The 26,227-nt window shown below is 44.1% G+C and overlaps 1 non-coding gene and 1 pseudogene across 1 annotated transcript; both read right to left on the bottom strand.

Annotated features, from left to right (window-relative positions):
* Nucleotides 1-203: 203 nt before the first annotated feature.
* Nucleotides 204-2,949, bottom strand: LOC120684910 (annotated as a pseudogene).
* Nucleotides 2,950-7,942: 4,993 nt separating this feature from the next.
* On the bottom strand, nucleotides 7,943-8,081 carry LOC120687100. Its single transcript, XR_005680597.1, has one exon. It is a non-coding gene; the product is annotated as a small nucleolar RNA Z247 (small nucleolar RNA).
* Nucleotides 8,082-26,227: the final 18,146 nt, after the last annotated feature.

Raw genomic sequence — 26,227 nt, 5'->3', positions numbered from 1 at the left:
AAGCAAACGGAACGCGTGCAGCAGCAAGCAAACGGAACGCGTGCAGCAGCAGGCAGCAGCTGCAGGACGCGTGCCCCCTCCGCCAGGGGCGAAGCCAGGATTTTTTGTCACTGGGGTCGGGACAAACCCATAATAGTACTAACTTTACTTTACGGTTGCAATGATACAGTAACGTACATAACATCAAAAAATATAAAATAGCACTACAGCGACTGGTAAATAATAACAAATAAGTTTTCACAATATTAGTTACCTCCTATAAGTTCCCTCTGCGGTTACGGTCCTCCATCTTGTGAAATCGAGTGATCACATCATCAATTGGAATTGTGGCTAGAAATTCTTGTTCCACGAAACATACCATACAATCATTCAAGAATCCATCTCCAATACGATTCCGTAGTATTGTCTTCACAATTTTCATCGCTGAAAAGCACATCTCAACTGATGCAGTTGCAACTGGAAGAACTAGTACTACCTTGAGAAGTCAATACACCAAAGGAAAACCCAGATGCTTTGTTTGTACCCACCATCAACTTAGCAAGCTCAAAAATAGTGTTCAAGTTGGCAAATCTTTCATCAGCTTTCACATTGTCAATATAAATATTAAGCTCACGACCAAGATCCCTTAGTTGTGTTGAATCAAAATCATCAGGATATGACTTAGCCAGCTCCATTAAACTCTCAAATTTGAAAGCCTCAAAAGAATTCTTGGGATTGAAAGCAGCAATATGAGTGAGCAATTGAGAGTTTGCCTCTTTGAAACGATCATTGAAGTCTGCAAGTTGCAAGTCAATAATTGGATTGAAGCAATCATATTTGTAATGCTGATAGTTGGTTCAGTTGGTCTTCTTTCTTGGCCTATGACGATCAATATATTCCTCATCCATATCCAACTTGGGAATGCCATGTTTTTCACAAAATGACTGGACATCCTGCAACAAAGAATCACAACCATCATCTCTAATTTGCTGAAATTTCTGCTTGGTTAACTTCACCTCCAACATGGCCTCCAAAATACCTTTATCTTTTCGCTGCAAGGACAGTGACAAACAATTTGCATGTCCTAAAATAAGCATCATTAAATGCAAGTGGAACACAAAGTCAAAATCCTTAAGGTAGTCTAGAAGACCACGAGCTTGCCGTCTCTTTGCATCATTTGGACCTTCCTTTTCGACATATTGGAGCACTTCAATAATTTCTGGAAACAGATTGCTTAGGTTCTTGAGTGTTTTATAATGAGAACCCCAACGTGTGTCTCCTGCTCTTTGAAGGGATTGCTCTTGATTCAACCCAGTTCCACTATGTAGCTGTCCACTTCCAATGGCTTTTCTAACTCTCTCTTGTTGCTTTTCTCGAACCATATATTTACGTTTGCAAGAAGCTCCAGCCACAGTAAGCAAAAGGGATATCATGTCAAAGAAATCACTAGCATCGTCGTTCTTTTTAGCCACTGCTACAATGACCAACTGTAGCTGATGAGCAAAGCAATGTATATAATGGGCTGAGTTGTTTTCTTTCACGATTAAAGCTCTTAATCCATTGAACTCACCTCTCATGTTGCTGGCCCCATCATAACCTTATCCTCTAATTTCTTTTATGCTCAAGCCATACTTAGCAAATAAATTATCAATGTTCGATTTCAGACATGAACCTGATGTCTCTTGCACATGAACAACAGCAATAAGTCTCTCCTTTAGTACCCTAAATTTGTCAACATACCGTAAGATAACTGCTATTTGTTCCTTGCCAGAAACATCAGCTGACTCATCTACTAATAGGCAAAACACATCCCCACCTATTTCTTCAATGATAGATTTGACAATGATCTGCAAAAATATGGCTAACCATTAGTTTCTTTATATAAATGAGAGATCAGAAATTGCAAACAAAATAGTATGCTGAAATTCTCTATTACCTCAGCAAAACAATTCACAATGTCCCTTTGAAGTTCTGGAGCAATCATCTTATTATTTTTGGGAGTGTTACTTCCAACTACTTTCTTTACTTTGTCATTTTCCTCAGCCAAAAGTTGTACTAACTCTCGAAAGTTTCCCTTATTTGTAGATTCCTCTGTTTCATCGTGGCCACAAAAAGCTAAGCCTTGATGCAACAAGTATGGGACAGCTTTAATGGATGCATTCAATCGAATCAAATGGTTCTCTTTCGTGATATTACTCTGCTTGTTTATGGCTTCACCAATTGACTGGCCGGGCTTCAATAAATTGTCACATATTTTCACAGCCGTGTTATGAAAACTATTACATTTGCTGCCTACATGATCTCTAAGCCTATCAGATTTGTTATACCCATCCCATCCATCTATTACAAATGCATCATTCCCACCTTGACCCTTGTTGCAATCTCTGAACAAGTAGCAATATAAACAAAAACACTTATTCATCTTCTCACTGTACTCTAGCCAACCATACTTATTGAACCATTCATGTTGACACCGGCGTGGAAACCCGGCAATCATTGTTACTGGAAACTTAAAACCTGGTGGTGGCTTACAAGGACCTCTTGTCAAATACTTTCTCCTTACATCATTTTGTAGCTGGTCACCTATGTAATCTGAAATTCTCCTTCTATCGGCTGGATCATATGGAAGCTCATCAAAATTTACCTCTTGCCGTGATATCTGTGAAGAGCGATGACTAGTATGATTTGTATTTGATGCAGTGCCGTCTCTTTTGTTCTTGAAATATCCCTTTCATTATTCTCATTATTATCATTGGGCGGAGGTGATTTCCTTTTCCAGAACCGATCCAATTTGCTTTGATTGCCTATCCAAGTAGTCACATGATTAATTGATTAAATATTGATGTACATAGATATTGATGTGGTCATGTGCAAGCAGCCATACATACCTGACATAGAGAATGTCCTGTCGATCTCCAAATTCAGAGTTTGGACTTCAGAGAGCTGAGAGCAAGTGAGCAATGAGCACATCGCGGATCACGGCGGCCAGCGTCCAGCGAGGGTTCCGGGCGCCGGCGCCAGTGCAAATGAGTGCGATCTTTCCTGTCGATCGGCGATCGCCGCCGCTCGGTGCCCTAGGTGTGGTTGCGATGGGAGCTCTAGCGTCGGAGGCGTCGAGGGTCGAGACGATGATGTTTGGACTTCTAGTTTCTGTTGTGTAGACTCGTGGGCAATAGAAAATGGGCCTTCGGATTCAGGGTGGGCTTATTAGCCTGAACGAGTAAACGACTGAATGTGCCTGATGACTTGCCGATTTGTTTGATGGACTGCTAAATGATGGGCCAAAACTACAGATGCTGGACAGGCTGCCGGGGTCAGACGTACTTTTCACCGGGGTCTTGTACGGTGAAATTTGGTACGCCTTCGCTGGAAGTCGTCGGTGTCATCTGACACCAGTGCTTGAACATAGCTTCGCCACTCCTCCGCGCAGGCCCCGGGCGGCACAGCCGAGCGGGGGAGCAGCTCCTAGGCGCGCAGGCCCCGGGCGCGCGCTCTGTGGCGCTGGCGCAGCGTCCCAGCGGCCGGCGGCGGCGGCCGGCCGGCGGTGCACATCTGTTAGGTTGGGGGAGGTGTCGGACTGTTAAAGTTGGAGAGGTGTCCTGTGCACACGCGGGAGAGAAAAGAAAGGAAGAAACAACTAGTGATGAAAGAGTAGGGGTAAAATGGTAATTTTCATTGGTAGGTCCAACTTGTCAGAGTTTCTCTACCATTAAATCTGAGTCTTTAACCTGTATATCTTTATGAAAATTGCTCTTGACCTCCATACCCCTAAAAATTTCACTCGCACCTGTATGTCCTAACGCTAACTTTTTTTTACCTCTGTGTCCTTCCGTCCATATGCTGTTAGAAGATAACATGAGAAAAATCCTGACAGGTGGGACCTATCAACAAAAATGTCCATGTTGCCCCTGCTCCCTGTTTCCTTCCCCGTTTTCACGCGAACAGGCCGACAGAGCGGACTCCCCGCCTGCGCGTCAGGCGCTCCTGTATGTAGAAATCAGAGGCGTCGTGGAGCTTTGGGTGGAACGTCGGCCTCCTTTTGGAGATCGTGACGAATTCGTGTTAATAATCAATGGTGGCGCATAACAAGCGCATGTATACAATATATAGGAGAGTTGGCTGGTTGGAAACTATCTAGGAAAGGAAGATTTACACGGTTACAACTGTTCTATCTCTAATAACATCCTATGTTTCCTAACCAGCCATATCTCTTCTATATTTAGATACAACAATATTTGGTTAGTTACAATTTGTTTAACACTCCCCCTCAATCTAAATCTTCTCCAGATTAAGATTGCCTTTGAATAATTCCAATTGCCGCGCCGCTAGTGGTTTTGTAAAACCATCTGCCACCTGATCCCTTGTCGAAACATGTTCTATGTCAAGTAATCTTCTTGCAACTCTTTCACGCACAAAATGATAATCAACTTCAATATGTTTTGTACGTGCATGGAACTCTGGATTTGCCGAAAGATATTTGGCTCCCATGTTGTCACACCATAGCTTCGCTTTTCTTGGTGCTTGAATTCCAATTTCTAACAATAAAGTTTGAATCCACATGATTTCTGCAGTTGCATTTGCCAATGCTTTGTACTATGCTTCTGTGCTAGATCTTGACACAGTTGCTTGTTTTCTTGCATTCCAAGAGACAAGATTCGATCCCAGAAATATTGCAAAACCTCCTGTAGATCGCCTGTCATCAAGACTTCCAGCCCAATCTGCATCACTGAAACCACTCACCGTGAGAGATGTCGTTTTACCAATCTTGAGCCCGATTTTTGTTGTATGCTTTACATATCACAAAATTCTTTTGACAGCAGCCCAATGAACTATGGTAGGTGCATGTAAGAACTGGCATACTTTATTAACAGAGAATGAAATATCAGGTCTTGTTGAGGTCAAATATTGTAGCGCACCAACCACACTTCTGTATTGAGTAGCATCATTCGGACCAAGTAAATCTCCCTCATGAACCGACAGTTTTTCTGAGGTGGACATAGGAGTAGTAACTGGCTTGCAATCACTCATTCCAACTCTTGTTAATACATCCGAGGCATATTTTTCTTGTGTCAAGATCAGACCATCAGACACCTTATTTACTTCAATTCCAAGAAAGTAGTGCAGGTCGCCTAGATCTTTTAGAGCAAACTCTTTATTGAGATCACTAAGCAATGCTGAAGTTGCACTAGGTGTCGAACTGGCTACAATTATATCATCAACATAAATAAGCACATATATACTGATGTTACCTTTATTATAAAAGAATAGAGATGTATCTGCCTTTGACGATTTGAAACCCAAGTCTTGTAGCTTCATGCTTAACCTCGAATACCACACTCTTGGCGCTTGTTTAAGTCCATACAAAGCCTTGTCGAGTCTGCACACATAACCTGGCACAGACTTGTCCTCATATCCAGGTGGCTGTTTCATATAAACTTCTTCTTCTAGTAGACCATGTAAAAAGGCATTTTGTACATCTAATTGACGAAGACTCCAACCTCTTGACATAGCAACAGAAAGAATAACTCGAATTGTTGATGCCTTGACCACAGGACTAAAAGTGTCTTCATAGTCTATGCCATACCTTTGCTTGAAACCTTTAGCAACAAGACGAGCCTTATATCTATCCAAACTTCCATCTGCTTTTCTTTTTATTTTGTAAACCCATTTGCAGTCAATAATATTAGTGCCTCTTCTTGGAGGTACAAGATGCCAAGTTTTATTTTCCATCAAAGCAGAGTATTCTAAATCCATAGCATTTTTCCAATTCTTATCTCCTAAAGCTTCATTTATATTTTGTGGTTCCCCTGATGATGTAAAAAACCCATATCGAATAGTGCCGTCAGTATACACCTTTGGTTTGCGAATGCCGGCCTGTAACCGTGTCATGGGTCTTGATATCTCAGGTGCATTTGTCGCCGCAGCTGGGGATGCAGCTTCCTCAGGCACAGAAGATTCTGACGCTTGCCCATGCAGATCAGCAGTAGGATCAGCACCTGTTCTCGTGGGCGAAACCGACGCAGGGAAGCCAGGCGCTGAGTCCGACAGGGATCCTGTCAGCTGTACGATGGGCGAGGTTGTCTCCCTAGGTGACGAGGTGGTAGGAGCACTGGTCGGAGGAGACGCAGGCAACGCGGTTTCGGCGTCTGCAACCGAATCTGCATGGAATTCACCGCCGTCTCCTGCACACAATTCTTCACATGAATTATTAGAATTAAACATATGATCACTCATTAGTTCTCACCCTTGATCATATGGTAGTGGCTAGAGATTAGGAGGAAGGAGAGATATTTCTTGACGAAGTCTAGCTCCTGCATTCGGATGAAGTTGAGAGAAAGGAAAAACATTCTCATCAAAAGTAACATCCCGAGATATATAGACCCGTCCTATGGAAGGATCTAAGCACTTGAAACCTTTGTTCAAAGGGCTATAACCAAGAAACACACACTGTTTGGAGCGGAACTGAAACTTGTGGGTATTATATGGATGAAGATTAGGCCAACAAGCACAAGCAAAGACTCTGAGAGATGAATAGTCTGGTTTTTGTTGGAACAACCGTTCAAGAGGTGTTTCATAATTAATGACTCGACTGGGTGTCCGATTGATAAGATATGTGGCAGCAACGAAAGCATCTTCCCAATATTTAAGAGGAATAGATGCATGAGCAAGAAGAGCTAACCCAACTTCAACAATATGTCTATGTTTTCGTTCCGCAGCCCTGTTTTGTTGATGAGCATGAGGACACGACACAAGATGAGAGATTCCAACTCGCTCAAAAAAGGAGTGAAGTTTCTGATATTCATCCCCCAGTCTGTTTGCATTGCAACAATTTTTCGATTAAAGAGCCTCTCGACTAGATTTTGAAATTCATTGAATTTCTGAAAAACCTCAGATTTGTGCTTAATAAGATAATTCCACACATATTTGCTGTAATCATCGATGAAACTAACATAATATCTATTTCTTCCAATCGAATTAGGTGGAGGACCCCAAACATCAGAGAAAACAAGTTCCAAAGGTTTACTTGAAACACTATGCGACTTGGGATACGGTAGCTGATGACTCTTTGCCTTTTGACAAGCATCACACACAGACTCTTTATTTGACTCATCTAAACAGGGGAGATTATTCATTCTAATAACTTTAGAAATAATAGGGGCGGATGCATGACCCAAACGACTGTGCCACCTCTCAAAGGATGGTTTGACGGCTCCAAAGGCTTGCTTTAAAGTGGATGGAGGAAGGGGATAGAGACCCCTACGACATGGCCCCTTAAGGATGGTGTTCTTCGTGGCCTGATCCTTGATCAAAAAATAATCAGGGTGAAATTCAAGAAAAACAGAATTATCTTTGGTGAGACGATGAACTGAAACAAGATTTTTTGCAGCCTTTGGAACATGAAGAATATTGTTTAGATGCAAATTACGAGTCGGGGTGTGAACTAATGAATGACCAATATGTTTAATTTCCATACCTGCACCGCTTGCCGTATGAATTTGGTCACCTCCATGATACTTGTCACGAACGGCGAGCTTTTCAAGATCACTTGTGATATTGTCGGTAGCACCAGAGTCCATGTACCAATTTTGATCCATGGAGTAGAGGCTCATAGCAGCAGCAACATGTCGTTCCTCTGGAACATAATTCTCATCAAAACGGTGCCAACATTCAAGCATCGTATGTCCTGTCTTGAAGCACACTTGACAGATGGGGCGCCCATTGCTATCATGGATCGCAGTAGGGCCGGTTGGGAAGTTCCTGCGCTGCTGGTTCTGCTGATTGGGACGTGATTGCTGCTGTTGGCCACGCTCACGTCTTCCAGAGCCGTGACCAAAATTTGATCGCCCTCGCATCTGCTGGTTCCCGCGACCAGAACCACGCATCTGCTGCTTCCCACCTCGGCCACCTCTTCCTGCTGTGTTGGCCGATGAAGATCCAGTGCCGAGCTGCAATTCTAATCTAGTCTCAAAGCTTAATAACTGTGAGAACAATTCAGCAGGAGTAATAGGTTCAACTCTAGTTACAAGGGCAGAGACTAAAGGATTGTACTCGAGATCAAGCCCATTGCAGATGTACATCACCAACTCTTCATCATCAAGAGGCTTTCCTGAAGCGGCCATCTCATCTGCTAGCTCTTTCATCTTGCCGTAGAACTGATCTACAGTCATGTTCTCCTTCTTCGTCGTCGCGAGAGCAAGGCGTACGTTGGTTGTACGTGCACGCGTGTGGGAGGCAAACATGTCGCTGATTGTCTTCCATGCTTCGGCAGTGGTCTTCGAGATGGCGACTTGCGCTAGGATGTCCCTAGATAGGGATGCGAGGAGGAAACCAAGCACCTGTTGGTCCGCAGCGAACCACTCCTCATAGGCAACCCGGTTCGACACCGCGACGGTCTTGCCGTCAGCCTTCTTTTCTTCAATTTCTTCAGATGGAGCGATGGCCTTGCTGTTGACATAACGCTCCAACCTTGCGCCTCATAAGGTCGCAAGAACCTGGGCTGACCACATGGCATGGTTTTGGCGGGTGAGCTTCTCCGTGACCTGCACGCCGAGAAGAGGATTCGATGCCATGCTTGAGGACGCCATTGCTTGAGTTCTTGGATCACCTAGGCTCTGATTACCATGTAGAAATCAGAGGCACCGTGGAGCTTTGGGTGGAACGTCGGCCTCCTTTTGGAGATCGCGACGATTTCGTGTTAATAATCAATGGTGGCGCATAACAAGCGCATGTATACAATATATAGGAGAGTTGGCTGGTTGGAAACTATCTAGGAAAGGAAGATTTACACGGTTACAACTGTTCTATCTCTAATAACATCCTATGTTTCCTAACCAGCCATATCACTTCTATATTTAGATACAACCATATTTGGTTAGTTACAACTTGTTTAACACTGTGTGCCGCCGCGCTCGCCATCCACGCCGACGGAGCTCCGCCGGCCAGCCGTCGCACGCCACCCCTGTCTCCGCGCCGCCGTGCGCCGTGCTGCTTAGTATCCACCAGCCGGGTGCACACATCGTCAAGATGTTAACTCCGTCCTCCTCCTAGTTGCTGGCTCCGTCCTCCACCACAGCACCGTCGATCAGCTGGAGTCCGAGCTACATGCACCAAGGACGCCAAGGCCGAGCGAGCGCATCATTCTTGTCCTGCTCCCTCACACCATCTCTACTCAATTCAAGGAAGCAAGAAAGTCATCTCCAATCCAAGCATCTATAGCAATCTCTCCATCGATTGAGCCGTGAAGGGGGGGGGATGCGGTCGCGGGGTGCACCCGCAGGCGCCGCTGGTCGGCCCCCCAGGTTGGTGCACTCGAGCAGCGCCCTCCGCCACGCGAAGGCGCCTGGCAGGCCCTGGACGGCGTCGACGCGATTTGGCCACGCCGCGCGGGTGAAGCAGGCCAGGGAGACGCCCAGCATGGCATAGTACGCCATCAGGCTGGGCACGGTGCCCGCGGACGCGGGGTGCAGCAGATGGTGCACGTGGGGACGACGATGGGCGTCGCAGAAGCAGGGACGGCTGGCCCCTCCCCATGCCTATGCGCGGCGGCCCTGCTCGAGGGCGGCGCTCGCTGCCAGCGCCGCTGGAACAAGCTGAGGCAGGGCCTGGCCGCGCAGGGGCCTCGGCGCGACCATCCCGTCGTGACGTCGCAACCATACCCCTCACCCATGTGCGCGCCGCCGCAGCCTCGCCGGCCTCGCGCGCTGCCGCTTTCGCTGACCATGTGCACCATCGATCTGAGGAGGCGCACTTGGGGCTCGCTGCGCCGGCCGCCCGCTCCCGCCGGCCCGCACGCCATTGATCCGGGGAGGCCTCGCGCGCGCCCTGGCTGAGTGGTGGCATGGGCGGCGGCACGGGCGCGGTCGGGGGCAAGGGTGGTACTTGGCGGCGCGGGCAGGGGTAGGGGCAGGGGAGGCGCGGAGGCAGGGGTGACAGCCGGCCACCTCGGGAGCCTGCTCTCCACCGGGATGGGTGCGGACATCACCTTCGACATCGGCGGCCGGGCGTTGCGTCATTGGTCGGGCGCTTTCATCCGTGAAGCCGCACGCGTGTGAGGAAGTGAGGACAAAGGGTAAAAGCATATTTCTCCATCTCCGTTAGCCACCGTTAGCCTCCATTCTGTCCAAAAGGGTATATAGGTAAAAGAAAAAAAGTGCGAGGGTACACAGGTGCAACCAAATTTTCTAGGGGCATGGAGGACGGCAGCAATTTTCATAAGGGCATACAGGTTAAAGACTCGTTAAATCTTAACAGAACATGGACGGAAGGGTATAGGGGTAAACAAAACTAAATGCGAGGGTATAGAGGTGCGAGTTCATTTTTCAGGGGTATAGAGGTCAAGGGTACTTAACATAAGGGTACTTAGGTAAAGGACTCAATGATCAATATGCAACAAAACGAAGAATATGGTGTTTGACGCAAAATCTAGTCACACACTCGAGTGCGTCAGAACACGTGTTGATCGTCGATACAATCTTCACAAATGAGCTCCCTGGGAACAGACCGATCAGATCGGTGAAGGCAACCGGTCAGACCGGTTCTACAGAAAACACCGCAAAAACCTAAAATCTCGAGCTCAAAAGGGACCCCGTCGGAGCTCGTGGATCTAGAGTTGCTCTAAGGTCAGCAGGCCACTCAGAACATCCTCGAACGCCGTAGAGACGAACGAAGAACAGAAGATAGAGTTGGAAAATCTAGGGTTTGGAGATAAAAAGTAACCCGAGTTGTTGAATCGATTGGGATTACCCTCAATCGGCCGTGGCCCTTCATATATATAGGGTGGGGAGGTCTGTACCTGTTAGGAGTCGAAACCCTATCAAATCACATGTCAAAATACAACTCTTAACTCGGATTGGGCGTTCCGGACCAGTCTGACCGGTCTCCGGACCGGTCTGACTACCCTGGACCAGTCTGACCGGCCAAACTGGGGTGCAGGTCTTCCGGGAGGCATAACTTTCTCATCCGGACTCCAAATTAGATGTTCTATATATGCATTTCGATCATCTCGACGAGATCTACGTAATAGTGCAGTCCAATTAGTAATTTGACAAACTTGTCCAGACCGGTCTGACCAGTTTATATGAGAGATCTGACCGGTCTGCCCAGATCGTCCAGAAAACCTGAATCGTGCCAATTTTGGCTATCAACATATGCACCCCTGTTTCTTGGTAAAGCTTGCCTACCAAGAAACATTTCTCAAAGCCCAAAAATACACTTGAACAATGACGAGTACCTGCGTACTAATCATGTCTTGCTTTCAAGGACAATATTGTATATCGGCCATGTCATCTTGTGTGAGACAAGCCTGAGTATATATAACCTCAACTATGAATCATGTTCTTCAAAAGAACTGCTTCAGTCCATTTAGTAAAATAATATGTAGCAACTAACACGAAGCGATGCCTCTTTGAGGATGGAGGATTAATCTAACAATGAACTTCAATCCTCAATCTCGGAAAGGCCATGTCTGATAATAGAATGCATCAATGCCGCAGGCACCAACAATAAATCATCAAATCACTGACATTCTTCACACCCCTTATACTGCTTGAAACAATCAGACATCACGGTAAGCTAAAACAAACCGGCACTTTTAAACAACCACTTCATCTTGGAAGCCGATTGATGTATACCACAAATGTCTTCACGAACTTTCCTCATGGCAACTATGGCTGATCCGAGTTCAAACATTTTATGAAATAAATCTTTGGCTGTTCAACGATAGAGCTTATCATCGACTAAAACGTTTTTGAGTGTTATTCACCAAATATCCCTTTCTGCACTGCAACCAAAATATTTAGATAGGAGATTATAAGAACCCTCCAGTCCTAATTTTTGACTTTAGTGATGAATCACCTTTCATAGCCGAATTGGTGTCTCCAGTAGTCTGGGCGATTAGTCCGGTCTCATGACCGATTAGACCAGTCTAGGCAGTCAGACGAGTTGCATCGACCGGTCGGACCAGTTCATCCAGAGCCTGTAACTCAGCTTTTGCTTGCATCGGCTTTCGAATATGAAAATATTTCTTCATAATTGCATAGCATGATGCTTCTTGAGCCAGAGCATTAACCTGTTCATCCTCTTCGCTTGGTATATGTCTTATAACAAATTCATCAAATGAAGAAATAATATTGAGGCACTTGTCAAGATATGCATTTAAAGATCCATTGTATCATCAACATACCTTGAATACTTGCTGCACCACCAGAAGTGAATTACCAAAGGCTTCAACATGTTTCACGCCCATAGATTGCAGAAATTCCAAGCCAAATAAGAGCGCTTCATGCTCAACTTGATTATTTGTGCAATTCTCTTTTGATCGGTTTGAGAACTCAAAAAATAGCACCCTTCAGAGAAATAAGAACAACACCAATTACTTGACCACCATCACAAACCGATCCATCAAAATATAATTTCCATGGTGTTCAAGTAACATAGCCGACTTCCAAATCATGCTTACCATTAATTTGATACTCAACAATGAAATCCGCTATGATTTGGCCTCTCATAGATCTCAAAGGTGCACAAGCCAAATCATATTCATCTAAAGCATAAGCCCACTTGCCGATTCTACCACTCAAAATTGGCTTTTTTGTAACATATGATTGATCACATCAGTTTGACATACTACTATGTGAGTACTAGATAATAAATAATGCCTCAATTTGGTACAAGCATAATAGAGAGACAAACATAACTTCTCAGTAAAAGTATATCTTGTCTCCGCATCAATAAGTCATCGGCTTATATAAGTGAGGACATACTCCTTGTCTTCAGTTTCTTGAGTCAAAATAGCCCCAATGACCTTGTCTTCAGCAGCCACATAAAGCCTGAAAGGAACCCTTCTCCTAGGCGCCTTGAGCACAGGTGGTGAAGACAAATAAATCTTGAACTTTTCAAAGGCCTCTTGCTGTTCTGTCCCCCAAGTAAATTTGGTTTCATTCTTTAACCGAAAAATAGGAGTAAAAGTATCGATCTTCCCAGACAAGTTAGATATAAATCTTCTCAAGAAATTTACCTTGCCGAAGAAGTTCTACAAGTCTTTCTTGCAGGTAGGGGCCTCAACATGCTTCATTACTAACAATTTGCCAATTTTCTAGCTCAAATTTAAAAACTTCTAATTCGACTTTTATTTATTGATGTTAAAATTTTCAACTGCCTCAAGACCTCAAAAACATAATCAAAGTCTTGAGAGCGTCTTGCAAACCGATCTGTTGTATAGAAACTTCATGAGGTAAATTATCATTTGCCAATATTTTGCTCCTTGAGGATTAAATAACGTTGAGCTCCATATTGATGCGCTTTTGGCGTAGCCTCATAATCCACTAGCTCCTCATTGCCTTGCACCAAGAAAGCTAGTGGTGTTTCTTCATCGCAAAGAGCCGAAACAGGCATTGCCAATTCGACTTTCTGTTCTGCTGCAACCTCAGCCGGTCTAACCAGTTGCTCTGGGCGGTCAGACCGGTCGCTTGTACCGGTCAGACCGGTCACCTGAGGCGGTTCAACCGATCGTGCTGGCTGGTCAACTGCTTTGACCCTCCATACTTTGCCCTGAGGGACCATCAGTATGTACTGGTTGAATTGTTGGTCCCTCGGCCTCTTGAACTCCTGCTCCTTCTCTTGAAAGCGTAAGCATTGTAGCTTCCTCCTTTGAGTACGAGTCAAAAACCTGGAGGACACCACCTCGGTTGAAAGTACTTTGATGTTGTAGTGCTACTGCTGGCTTCACAATCATTATTCATGATCGGCCTCTGGACAGAAGGATTGACCAATTTACCAAAAACCATCAGTCTTGTGCCCACATCATTGACAGCCACCTTGGTGTTGCTGATCTACACAATAGCATCGGCTTTGATCTTCTCTGAATTAACGGTGGAATATACCTCTTCTCTCTTCTCCTGGACACGGTACACCTGTCTTGGAGAACGAGGATCACTCAGCCTCTGGTGAGACCAGTCTGACCGGTCAGTGGTGACCAGTCTGACCGGTGTAGGCTGCCACCTCTGACCTGATTGGTGGGATCCCAATCGGTCGTGCACTGGTCGTGTAACCTTGCCGAACATAGGCCTTATGTGACCCTCCTCCCTATGGTGAGATGGTGGGTATAGCATCGGATAACAATACATCCAAATTCCATCATGCCCCTATGTAGGACAAGAAAAATCCGATGCCGGTAATGCCCACGACGTAGTAGCATACACCTTCTGAGCAGGGAACAATGTAGTACTATCATCCATACGCTTGTTGGATTCTCCTTTAGGAGAAAAATGCTTGCCTTGACGCGGACGTGAACTTGGTTCTTTTTTAGCGGCCGATCTTTTGGAACGGCCTTCGCGTACTTGTTCAGTAGCTGAGCAAAGCTGAGCTTCTGTTTTGTAAAACTCCCCAACACCTTTGACTCATTAACCTTCCGAGTACCTCCTTCTGGGCGCTTAGGCTTGAAAGTTATGGGTCGGCTTTTCGCCTAAACGGTCTGACCGATTGAGGTGACCGGTCTGACCGGTCGTACCTAAGTTGCATGCCGACTTGTCTTTTGAGAGGAACTTTCTTGCCCCGGGGGTCTTGAAGCTTTGATAGTGATCTTCAGTGACTCCTCTCCATCAGGAGTCTTCTCCATTGTCACTTCCCTGGCAAGAATCTTGTCATTGACATTCTTTGGCCTTGGCTCACCAATTATAACATTTTTTCCGGCTGAATGAGTACCTTCACATTACCTAGGTCAATGGTATGGACCGGGAATGACGCCTTGTCAACTTGCATCTCATGCAAAGCCAATCATCCTTTATTAATGGCTGATAGTACTTGTCGGCAGAAAACATTGCAACCATTAGTTAGATGAGAAGAACAATTATGCCACTTGCAATACGCACGCCACTTCAACTCCTCAAGGGGCAGTATGGCATGAGACAACTTGATGTTTCCACTTCTAAGCAATTCATCAAATATGCGATCACACTTAGAAACATCAAAAGTGAAACGAGCTTGTTCTTGTCGATTCTTTGGAACCGGCTTAAGTGATGAACAAGAGTATGGCTTAGCATCTGATGGCCGCATGAGTTCAGCAACGTAAGCTTCCTTTTTCTCATCATCCGAATCAGATTTACAATAAACAAGCATGTTGGACCGATGAGTATTATGGACATCTTTTGCGTTTTGGAGTCTAAACTCCAAACCCAAGACTTTCATTTGCAAATAATTAATAGTAAGGAACTCAAAGCCTTCAAGTTCTTTTTTCAAATAAGAACGCAAACCATCAAAAGTCAAATCAGCCAATTCCTTTTCAGAAACAGTTAAATTGAGGCATTGGCTTTTTATATCTTTAAACCTTCGAAAGTAATCCGAAGCAGGCTCATCTTGGCCAGGCCTAACCGATGTCAATTCCGACAGCTTAGCCTCATTGTCCCCATTATAAAAATGATCGTGAAACTCATGTTCCAACTGATTCCAAGATTGAATAGAATTCAGGGCCAATGAAGAAAACCAAGAAAAAATGGTTCCATTCAAACATAATGAACATAAGCGAATGCGCAAAGCTTCATAGAAACCAGCTTTTCCCAGTTGTAACATATATTGGTCAGTGTGCTCCCGAGGTGCTCTATTATCATCACCACTAAATTTCACAAAATTAGGAACACACCAACCAACAGGAAAACAGACCAAATCAAATTCAGCGGAATATGGCTTTTGGTATAATGTAGAATTACCCATATCCACACAGAATTTGGTTTTTATCGCACTAGCCGGATCCTCTTTTAACCTAGCAAGATCAGCTTCACATCTACCACTCGTAGACGCTTGCGCTGTGGAATTAAGATGATGTGTTATGGAATCATCTTGTACCATCGTATGGACTAAACATATTGGTGCATGCCCCAAATCTACATATACATTATCAAAAATTGGTTCTTGTGGAGAACCAGATTCTTGTGAAGGAAAAGGTTGTACACAATTTGTCAACTCATTGGTTCGGCTAGGGGCTGCCGAGCAAGGAGTAGACACGTTTGGTGTAGATGTTACTGGGCTGACCACCGATGCACTGGTCTGGCCTGTCTATTGGATCGGTCCGACCAGTCCAGATATGCTTGGCTGCGACACTCGCGGTAGTAGTATTTGCCCTTTATAGTAGTTCATCGGCATGGCATACGATGCTTCTTGGGCAGATGTTGGCGTAGTCAATGAACTAGCAGTTTGGAAAGCACAATTATCATCTATAGATTTGCCTTTTTTCATGATGTCCAATTGACCCTTTAAGCTACCAAGAAAATCATTTGCGGGCTTATATATATCAGCGATCTTTTGATCCATAAAGGATGATAATTGGCTAAACAATTTGGAAGATAAAGTGCTTACGTCGCTTATTACCTCGATTTCCTTATTCTTGAGTGCGAAGGAGGGCATCACGAAGTCTCATGACTTGGTCTTGCTGGTTTTTATTGATCCCTTCAAGAATTTTGCTTTGAAGTTCTCCCGGACCACCAAGTAATCTTGGCGCTCCTCCTCGCTGAGCTCCTTGATAGATGTGGAGATGTTGCCTTCATCAAAGTCAGTGACGACACCAATCTTTTCTAGGGAGTAGACTAGATCGATTTTGAATAACCGGGTTAATCGATCCCCAGCGGAGTCGCCAAGAAGTGTGTTGACACATAATTTGGTCACACACTCGAATGCGCTAGAACGCGCATTGATCGTTGATACGATCTTCACAAACGAGCTCCCTGCACATAGACCGGTTAAACCAGTTCTACAGAGAACACCGCGAAAACCTAAAACCTCGAGCTCGGGAGGGACCCCGTCGGAGCTCGTGGATCTAGGGTTACTCTAAGGTCAGCATGCCACTCAGAACATTCTCGAACGCCATAGAGACGAGTGAACAATAGAAGATGGGGTTAGAAAAGCTAGGGTTTGGAGATAAAAAGTAAGGTACAAGTTGTTTAATCGATTGGGATTACCTTCAATCAGCCGTGGCCCTTCATATATATAGGGTGGGGGAGGTCTGTACCCGTTAGGAGTCGAAACCCTATCAAATCTTGTGTCAAAATACAACTACTAACTCGGATTGGGTGTTCCGGACCGGTCTGACTACCCTGGACTGGTCTGACCGGTAAGACCGGGGTGCAGGTCTTCTGGGAGGCATAACTTCCTCATTCAGACTCCAAATTGGTCGAATCCTAGTCAATCCCGTGTGCCGCAAGCATTTTTGTCAACCAGGCGTACCTGGGTGCCGACCGGAGCAGCTGGGGGTGAGGAGGGCATGCCGTGGACTGAATGATGCTTACAAGTTTTACACGTGGACCCTTAGGCCACCACACAGGGCCGAATGATGCCTACAAGTTTTACACGTAGGCCCTTAGGCCACCACACGAGGTCCATTTACAACATGGGCTGGGCCATTCCGCCAACACACGGTCCAGCTGGGGTGAGAAGGGCATGCGCGTGGGCCGAATGATGCCTACAAGTTTTACACGTAGGCCCTTAGGCCATCACACGAGGTCCATTTACAATATGGGCTGGGTCATTCCGCCAACACACGGTGCAAATGGCCAAGATTAAAGTTATCATCAAGAACGAACCTTCGCATGACTTATCATAAAAACATAATTGAATGTGGAATGCCGAACTTTTATACAACTACAGTTCTGTTGATAATCGATAAAAGATTTATTCAAACACTAACCTCGGCTGCATTATTATTTTGGGCCACCATAGCCGACTTAATGTTTTATATAGGATAACGGTTAGACCACTTTGACAAGCGGTCAAACCGGTCTTGGAATCTGGTCAAACCCATCTCATGATCCTGTTGGACCGGTTTGTTCAGGGAGCACACTTTGGCATCAACAAACATCGGTCTTTTGATTTAAAATTAACCCTTTCTAATCATATAACTAGATGTTTGATTTGTCAAAATATTAGCTCTGTTATTGATATGTCTAGGTATATGATAAATGATAAATTCATCAAAGTAAGATATTTAGACATTCTCATGATAAGCATTTTGTGATTCAAGTAAGCATTAATTCAACTTAGGTACTTGCTGCACCTATCAATATTGAACCACCAACCACTTTTGGATATTTCACACCTATGTATCACAAGATTTCTAGCTCGAATACAAAACTTCATATTTGGCTTAATTCTTGGTGAAAAAGTATTTAAAACACCTGTACTTCTCGAAATAGCATTACTAGGTGAAATAAAACAGAACCAACGTCTTGAGAACTCTTTCAAGACGATTCAACAAAGTATAAAATCCATAGGGGAAAATTGCCCATTTTAATAACACCTTGCCCCCCAAGCATTAAAGCAACTAAGTGATCTCTTATTAGGAAGCTTAAAACTTTAGGATGATAGTCAAAGACATTCATCGGCCGTATATGTTGTCAAAGACGATATAAATTATCATCCATAGTGAATTCATCCATAAGAACATGTATAGCTGAAATAAAGTGTAGAGAGATATATAAAGTCAATAATTAAAACCATCTCTAGGAATTAAATACTTTGGTTTTTTTAAATAATCAATATGCACAACAATTTGGTGATAACCCTCCATGATATAAAGACCCATGTGGCATTCAAGGACCAAAATTAAAATATGAGGGGAAACCAAACATATTATAGGGTGAATTTCAAGACATAGGCATACATGGCATTTGTGTGGCAAATGGATAATGTAACAACCAATAATTTTGATGATTCAGGGCAAACCTCATATTTGAATATTGTCACTTGGACCTCTTTTCTCCTTCAACTGTGTTGCTCCTTTTGTGTGAACATCATCCTTGTCTTGGGTTTGAGTGCTTCCCTTAGGAACCCACGCCATGTTCTTCTCTCTCAACTCTTGGGCACTAAGTCATTGGATGTTTTTCTTTTGCCAATTTAATGAACTGAGTAATCAAACTTGGTTGTACCTCAATTTTCGACCGCGACACTACCTTCTTGATTTTTAGCTCTTTCAACTTACTTTGTTCAGATATGGCACTTGGGATATCACCAACTGATTTTTCTTTTTCTTTGTCATTAATAGCCGAAGTTTCTAACACATTAATTGGCATTTCATCAACTAAATTCAGATCTAAACTTGTATCTTTTTTACCATCTTTTTTCACTCGATAAACTTGCTTGACAATCTTTTTCTTATTTGGAACTCTAGAAATGGGGTTTGCCTCACGAAAAACTTCCTTTTGATAATGGATAGCAGTTCCAAGCTCAGTGGCCTTGATGACTATGACAAGTACATATCGGCTGAGCTTCCTTACCCAATCTAGTATCCAGTCCTTCATCGGCTTGTTTGTAAACACATGATGCATCGCCCATGTGGAACACTAAACACAAAATGTGCATGCATGGTGAATGGCAGTTGTCATTTCAAATATCCTCGACAGTTTTGTGATGCCACTCAACAGGGAAAGGATGCATACCTGTTGACAGTCATTAAGTGCAAAATATGACCATCAACTATACTCATAAAAGAAGGAAAACTATACCTCTTACTCGCATATTTGTATCACTAACCTTGCTCCACAGTTGTTTTCGAAAATTTATGTTTTCAAGAGCACAAGTCCGGAATAAGAAGAAAACACGAAGAATACGCAGACAAAGTCGCAGAAGATCGCGTCCTGCGTAACACATGCAAAAGAGGTCTGTTGGCGCTCCTTAAGTATCCATTTTATTATATGATTAGGAGTGATTTTGGTAAATTCTTCGGGATGATTCATGTACTAACCCGCCACTTGGCACCCGAACTTGACTGTTTTCGATTTTGTCCTGGATTTTGGAGCATGTTGTGTTTTGGCAGGAAATTGGATATTTTCGGAGATGTTTTGACGCATGGTCACAACTGGGCTAAGATGAGGAATAAGGAGAAGAGGCCGCACGAGAAAGATGGGACCGAGAGAGGCCAGAAAGGGCCCAGGCCGGCCGGCCTAGGGCCCTCTAAGCCGGCCGGCCCAGCCCATTCCGAGGCCCAATCAGCCTCAGTTTTCTTCAGCGCGAAGTATGGGTCAACCCTAATCTGTGTTTTACTAAAACCGCCGACTAGAACCGCCTATATATACCCCGAAGCCGCCGTCAGAGAAGGAGGAGAAGGATCGCAGAGATCGGAGAGAGAGGAAGCATCCAGAGACGAGTTTCAGAGATCCATTCGAGTTAGACACAAGAGAAAGGCGACACCGGAGGACTCATCGTCCCTCGGCGCCGCTGCAAGTTGGAGGACAGCAAGGGATCCATCCCTTGCCGGAGATTTCGTCACCATGATCGACTACGCTTCGCTTAGCTTCATGGGGTAAAGTCCTCGTTTGTTCATGGGGTTGTAAGGAAATCTTGAGTTGTAATTGCCGAATCCTTTATGAGATTGATCTGTCATGATTCTTGTTGATGATGCTTTGATGCCTAATAGTTCGCGACTTGGCTTTGGGTTTGCTTTGCTCTTGCATGGTTTACTTAGATTACATCAACTATCGTGTTCTTGTTGATTCGTTACTGATTATCCTCGTGTAGTGACAGTATGCGGGAGGGAAAGGTTTTGATCTTGGAACACACCTTTGGTAGATTAGATCTGTTCTTCGTTGCTTGGCGATTACATCTCTAGTGATCCTAGACCCTATGGACAAATGCTCTTCATATCTTGTGCACACACCTATCATTGCTCACTAGTCTAGAATAGATTAGATTGGTTAGATTAGATCTATTTCACATTCAATCACTCAATATAGATCTTTTACCAACATCATTAGTGCTTAGTTAAGCATAGTAATACACTTGTTCCATGGATTGATAAACCTTGGGGGAATACTCTAAGAGAAAAGCTACACGATTCGTGCGCTTGCGGTACGTAAATTGGCGCTCTAAGGAGCGTCAACAAGCTTTTCTGGCGCCGTTGCTGGGGAACAAGCGATTTTGCTACGTTTAATTTTGTATTAATTTTGTTGGTTACTAACACCTAACATTTTCCCTAGAAAATTTTTGTTTTCTTGTTTTTGTTTTGATTGTCTAGATGGCCCATCTCATTCAACACGTGGAGGAAGGAGAAAAATCACTAAGGGATTATGCAAGCCCGTGATCGGAGGACTTCGACATGCAAAAATCAGATTCGGTGTTGTGAGCCACCGCGTACGAGATCAAGCCTCAAATCATCAAGATGGCGGCGGCAAACCCCTTTAGAGGAGATGAGGCGGACAACCCATATAGACATATCAAGTGGTTCACAATGCTATGCAACACGGTACAACAAGATGGAGTTCCGCTAGCTTGGTTTAGATGGAATCTTTTCCCATACTCACTTGCGGAAGAAGCGAGAAGATGGTTTGCACTTGCATCCTTCGAGGTAATAGGAAATTGGGATGACTTGATGAAGAAATTTTGCGAGCGGTTCTTTCCGTTAATCAAGGTTCAACATATTCGGAAGCAAGTGATCAACTTCGCGCAAGGAGAAGAAGAAGGAATAGATCAAGCATGGGATAGATTCAATGGATTGATTGAACAAGGACCGAAGCTCGGATTTTCCGGTGAAGTACTCTTGCATACCTTTTATTTTTCCCTAACCCCCGAGTGCATGTAATTTGTTCAAATGTGTGCAGGAGGAGATCTCATGGAGAAAACACTCACGGAAGCCGCCCAACTCCTACAAAAAAATCAGCAAGTGTGCGGCCATGCGAAGAGATTGGGAAAAACGATGTTTGGCAAGCTCCGAGGAAGAATCTCAAGTGCGGGTGCTTGCTGGAATTTTCAGAAAAGAGACATCGGAAGTGAGGGAAGAACAACCGAAGCATGGGAAAGTCATAGAGACGAACCACGATGAAGAAGCATCGATCCGGAGTGCAATGAAAGACGACCCGGAAAAGAAAGGAAGAACCATGGGCACCGCCAAATCGCTAAGGGAATTCGTGCAAATGGATTGGATACCAATTGACTTCGGAAGATTTTTCGACAAAGCAAGACCGCATCCAAATCAACGAGGAATGGCGAAGGTGATAGCGGAAGATTTTCCGCCGGATAATCACACGGGATATACATTTGGCAATGAATCGGCCGGTGATATTATTCGGAAACTTTTTGAAGAAAAAGAGGAAGAGATTGACTTGGACGAAGTGCTGGATGTCAAAAAGATCATGGGAGTGAAATCGGAATCATCACCCTACGTGCACATAGCCCAGGTATATGCGATTGGAAGCGATCAAGGCGAAGGTAATCCATCACCCACACCTCATGTTGATTGCATGATAGACGGAACAAAATGTTGCAATGTTTTATGTGACGTTGGCGCCCATGTTAGTGTGATGAGTTCCAAGGTTTATGTTGAGCTTTTTAAAGAAACATCAAACCTAGATGCCACAATCATTAAATTGATCATGGGAGATGGTAGATTAATCAAAATGCTAGGAGTGCTTAGAAATCTAAATGTTGCCATAGCGGGTAAAAAAATTCCTACCGACTTTTTTGTGATTAATGCTAGTGATGATGAGCATGAAGGCATAATCCTTGGAAAACCCTTTCTCAAATTAGTAAATGCTGTTCTAGATGTTGGAAAAGGGATTGTCACTTTTGATCTAGATGGAGAGAAGCGCATATTTGAATTTCATTCAAAACCGTCTTTTGCTTCACCTCTACCTCTTGATAACGAAGAGGTAGAGAGCATTCGTTTCATTGATTCTTTCAGGGATCCTCTCCAACGCACTTTGGAGAATGGAGACGCTCAAGATGATCAAGACGGAGAACTAGTGGAAATAATGGAAGAGTTGAAGCCGGAACACGGGAATTTGGAGGAAGAAAAATTTGAAGACATTGGAAAGTTAGATCAAGAAGACGATGGTGCGCCCGATGTTGAGATGAAGCCACTCCCCAAGGGATTGAAATATGAATTTTTGGGAGATGGAAAGACTTTTTCGGTGATTATTAGCGACGAATTGAGCCGGGAAGAGATGGAGAAGTTGCTGAATTTATTAAAGAAGCACAAAAAGGTGATTGGCTACTCAATTAATGACTTGAAAGGTATTAGCCCTGCTTTTTGCACACATTGTATATAACTCGAGGAGCAATACAAGCCAGTTGTGGAACATCAAAGAAGGTTGAGCCATGCAATGCGTGATGTGGTGAAGAAGAAGGTTATCAAATTGTTGAATGCCGGAATAATATACCCCGTGCCACATAGTGAATGGGTAAGCCCCGTGCATTGTGTTGCGAAGAAAGGAGGACTCACGGTTGTGAAAAATGAGAAGGAGCAATTGATACCGCAAAGAACCATCACGGGATGGAGGATGTGCATCGATTATAGAAAATTGAATAAGGCAACGAGGAAGGATCAGTTTCCACTACCATTTATTGACGAGATGCTAGAAAGGTTGGCAAAGCATTCACACTTTTGTTACCTTGATGGGTACTCGGGATTCTTCCAAATACCTATTCACCCGGATGATCAACATAAGACCACATTTACTTGCCCGTATGGAACTTTTGCATATCGGAGGATGTCTTTTGGATTGTGCAATGCGCCCAATTCTTTTCAAAGGTGCATGATGGCTATATTTTCATATTTCATAGAAGAGATTATGGAGGTATTCATGGATGATTTCTCGGTGCATGGTACTAACTTTGATAATTGCTTGGCAAATTTGGAGAAAGTTCTTAAAAGATGTGGAGAGGTTGATCTTGTGCTCAATTGGGAGAAGTGTCATTTCATGGTGAAAGAAGGAATTGTCCTCGGTCATGTTATCTCCGAGAGAGGGATAGAGGTGGACAGAGCAAAGATAGAAACCGTGGAGAAATTGCCACCACCTACGGACATCAAATCTTTGAGGAGCTTCCTCGGTCATGCCGGATTCTATAGGAGGTTCATAAAGGATTTTTCAAAAATCACCAAGCCATTGACACAACTTCTCCAAAAAGATGTGGAGTACATTTTTTATAGTGATTGTCTTCACGCATTTCGAACACTCAAGCAATCCCTCATAAGTGCTCCTATCATGCAACCTCCGGATTGGAATCTACCTTTTGAAATCATGTGTGATGCAAGCGACTACGCCGTAGGAGCCGTTCTTGGACAAAGAAAAGAGGGGAAGGTAAATGCTATCTACTACGCAAGCAAGACTCTTAATGAAGCCCAATTTAATTATGCAACAACGGAGAAAGAATTGCTTGCCGTGGTATTCGCCTTCGAAAAATTTAGATCATACATAGTAAATTCAAAGGTGATAGTTTATACCGACCATGCGGCAATCAAGTATCTCTTGTCTAAGAAAGATGCTAAACCACGCTTGATTCGATGGATCATATTGCTACAAGCATTCGATGTGAAGATAAGGGACAAGAAAGGGGCAGAAAATGTTGTGGCCGACCACCTATCAAGGATGAACCATGGAGATGATGGAAAAGAACCTATCGAGGATCAAATGAGAGATGATCACCTATATAGAATTCTCGACAAAGATAGTTGGATGAATGAAATAATAAGGGCAATAAAAGGGATGCCCTTGGATCACTTGGACAAGAATGCAAGGAAAAGAGTGATCGCGGAAAAGAGAAAATACTATTGGGATCACCATACTTATATAGATATGGAGAAGATGGAGTCCTAAGAAGATGCATACCGAGGGAGGAACGTGAAGAAGTTCTAAGAAAGTGTCACTCGTCGGGATATGGAGGACATTATGGGCACTTTAGAACTCAAGCTAAGGTATGGGCTAGTGGATTCTATTGGCCCGAGATGCATGAAGACGCGAAAAGATTTGTTTCGACTTGTCCGGAATGCCAAAGGACGGGGAATATCTCGCAAAGAAATGCCATGCTGTTGAACTATAACCTGCAAATAGATCTATTTGATGTCTGGGGAATCGATTTCATGGGACCATTCATGAACTCACATAGATTTGAGCATATATTGGTGATGATGGACTATGTTTCTAAGTGGGTTGAAGCTATGCCATGTCGGAAGGCATCAACGGAAGAGTCCATAAACATGATTAAATCGGTTATCTTCCCTCGATATGGCATCCCGAGAATCTTGATAAGCGACGGAGGAACACACTTCACGGGCAAAGACTTTGGTAAATGCTTGAAGAAATTGGGAATTGAACATAGAGTGTCCACGGCTTATCACCCCCAAACAAACGGACAAGCGAAAACTTCGAACAAGCAATTGAAGGATATCTTAAAGAAGACCGTGATGAAAGGAGGAAAAGATTGGTCGAAGAGACTAGATGATGCACTATGGGCATATCGTACGGCACACAAAACTCCGATTGGTATGACTCCTTATCAATTTGTTTATGGAAAAACATGTCACTTGCCGGTTGAGCTAGAACATAAGGCGTATTGGGCAATGAAGGAGATGAACTTTGATGCGGAAGCCGCTGGAATTAAAGGGAGAATCCAAATAAGCGAATTGGAGGAGTTAAGATTGAAAGCGTACAATAGTGCATCAATTTACAAAGAAAGGATGAAGAGGTGGTACGACAAGCGATTACAAAACAAGGAATTCAAAGAAGGAGACAAGGTCCTACTCTACAATTCAAGATTCAAACTTTTTGGCAAAGGAAAATTACAAAGCAAATGGGATGGACCGTACGTCGTACACTCAGTTTCACCCACGGGAGCGGTGACAATCATGGATGTGAAAGGTGACCAATATGTGGTGAACGGACAGCAACTAAAGGTATTCTTGGAGCCCGACGTCGTGCCCCATCATTACATCGACATATACACCACGGAGGAGGAACTGGAACGTCAAGCCTAACGACGTTAAGCAAGGTAAGTTTGTAAATATTCTCTTTTAGATTTTATTTTCGTAGTTTTATTTTTATTCTGGACGAACTTTGAGTAAAACATAGGCTTCTAATTTATTGGTGAGCACCTCGGAAAAATTTGGAGTCCAGGGGGCTGAAAAACCCCCTGGGCCGGCCGGCCCAACACCCCTAGGCCGGCCGGCCTGAGCCTCCTCGTGTGCGATTCGGTCTCGATTTTTGGTAGGTACGAGATAAGGAAATTTCAAACCTGTGCCTTATAGATTTCGCATGCCAAAACCGAAGAGATATTGGACTTCTCGTCCAAGTCTTTTCGGGACTTAAATAGAGGCACGGGTTAGATCTATTCTCTCATACTTTTCAATCTACACCACCACCTCGTGAGAGACGTCGATAATGGCCGGTCCAGCGAGCGCAAGAGCTATGATTGAAGCGATGGAGATCAATGAGAGAGGCATGACGCCCGACACCCCCACGCCAAGGACGCCTAGCCCCATCTCGGCAACTGGTGCGCA

The sequence above is a fragment of the Panicum virgatum genome, chromosome 8N (genome assembly GCF_016808335.1).
Source record: "Panicum virgatum strain AP13 chromosome 8N, P.virgatum_v5, whole genome shotgun sequence".
In the NCBI taxonomy this organism is placed as follows: domain Eukaryota; kingdom Viridiplantae; phylum Streptophyta; class Magnoliopsida; order Poales; family Poaceae; genus Panicum; species Panicum virgatum.
Note: the sequence above shows the minus strand (reverse complement) of the source record. Positions and strands in the feature narration are given on the sequence as shown.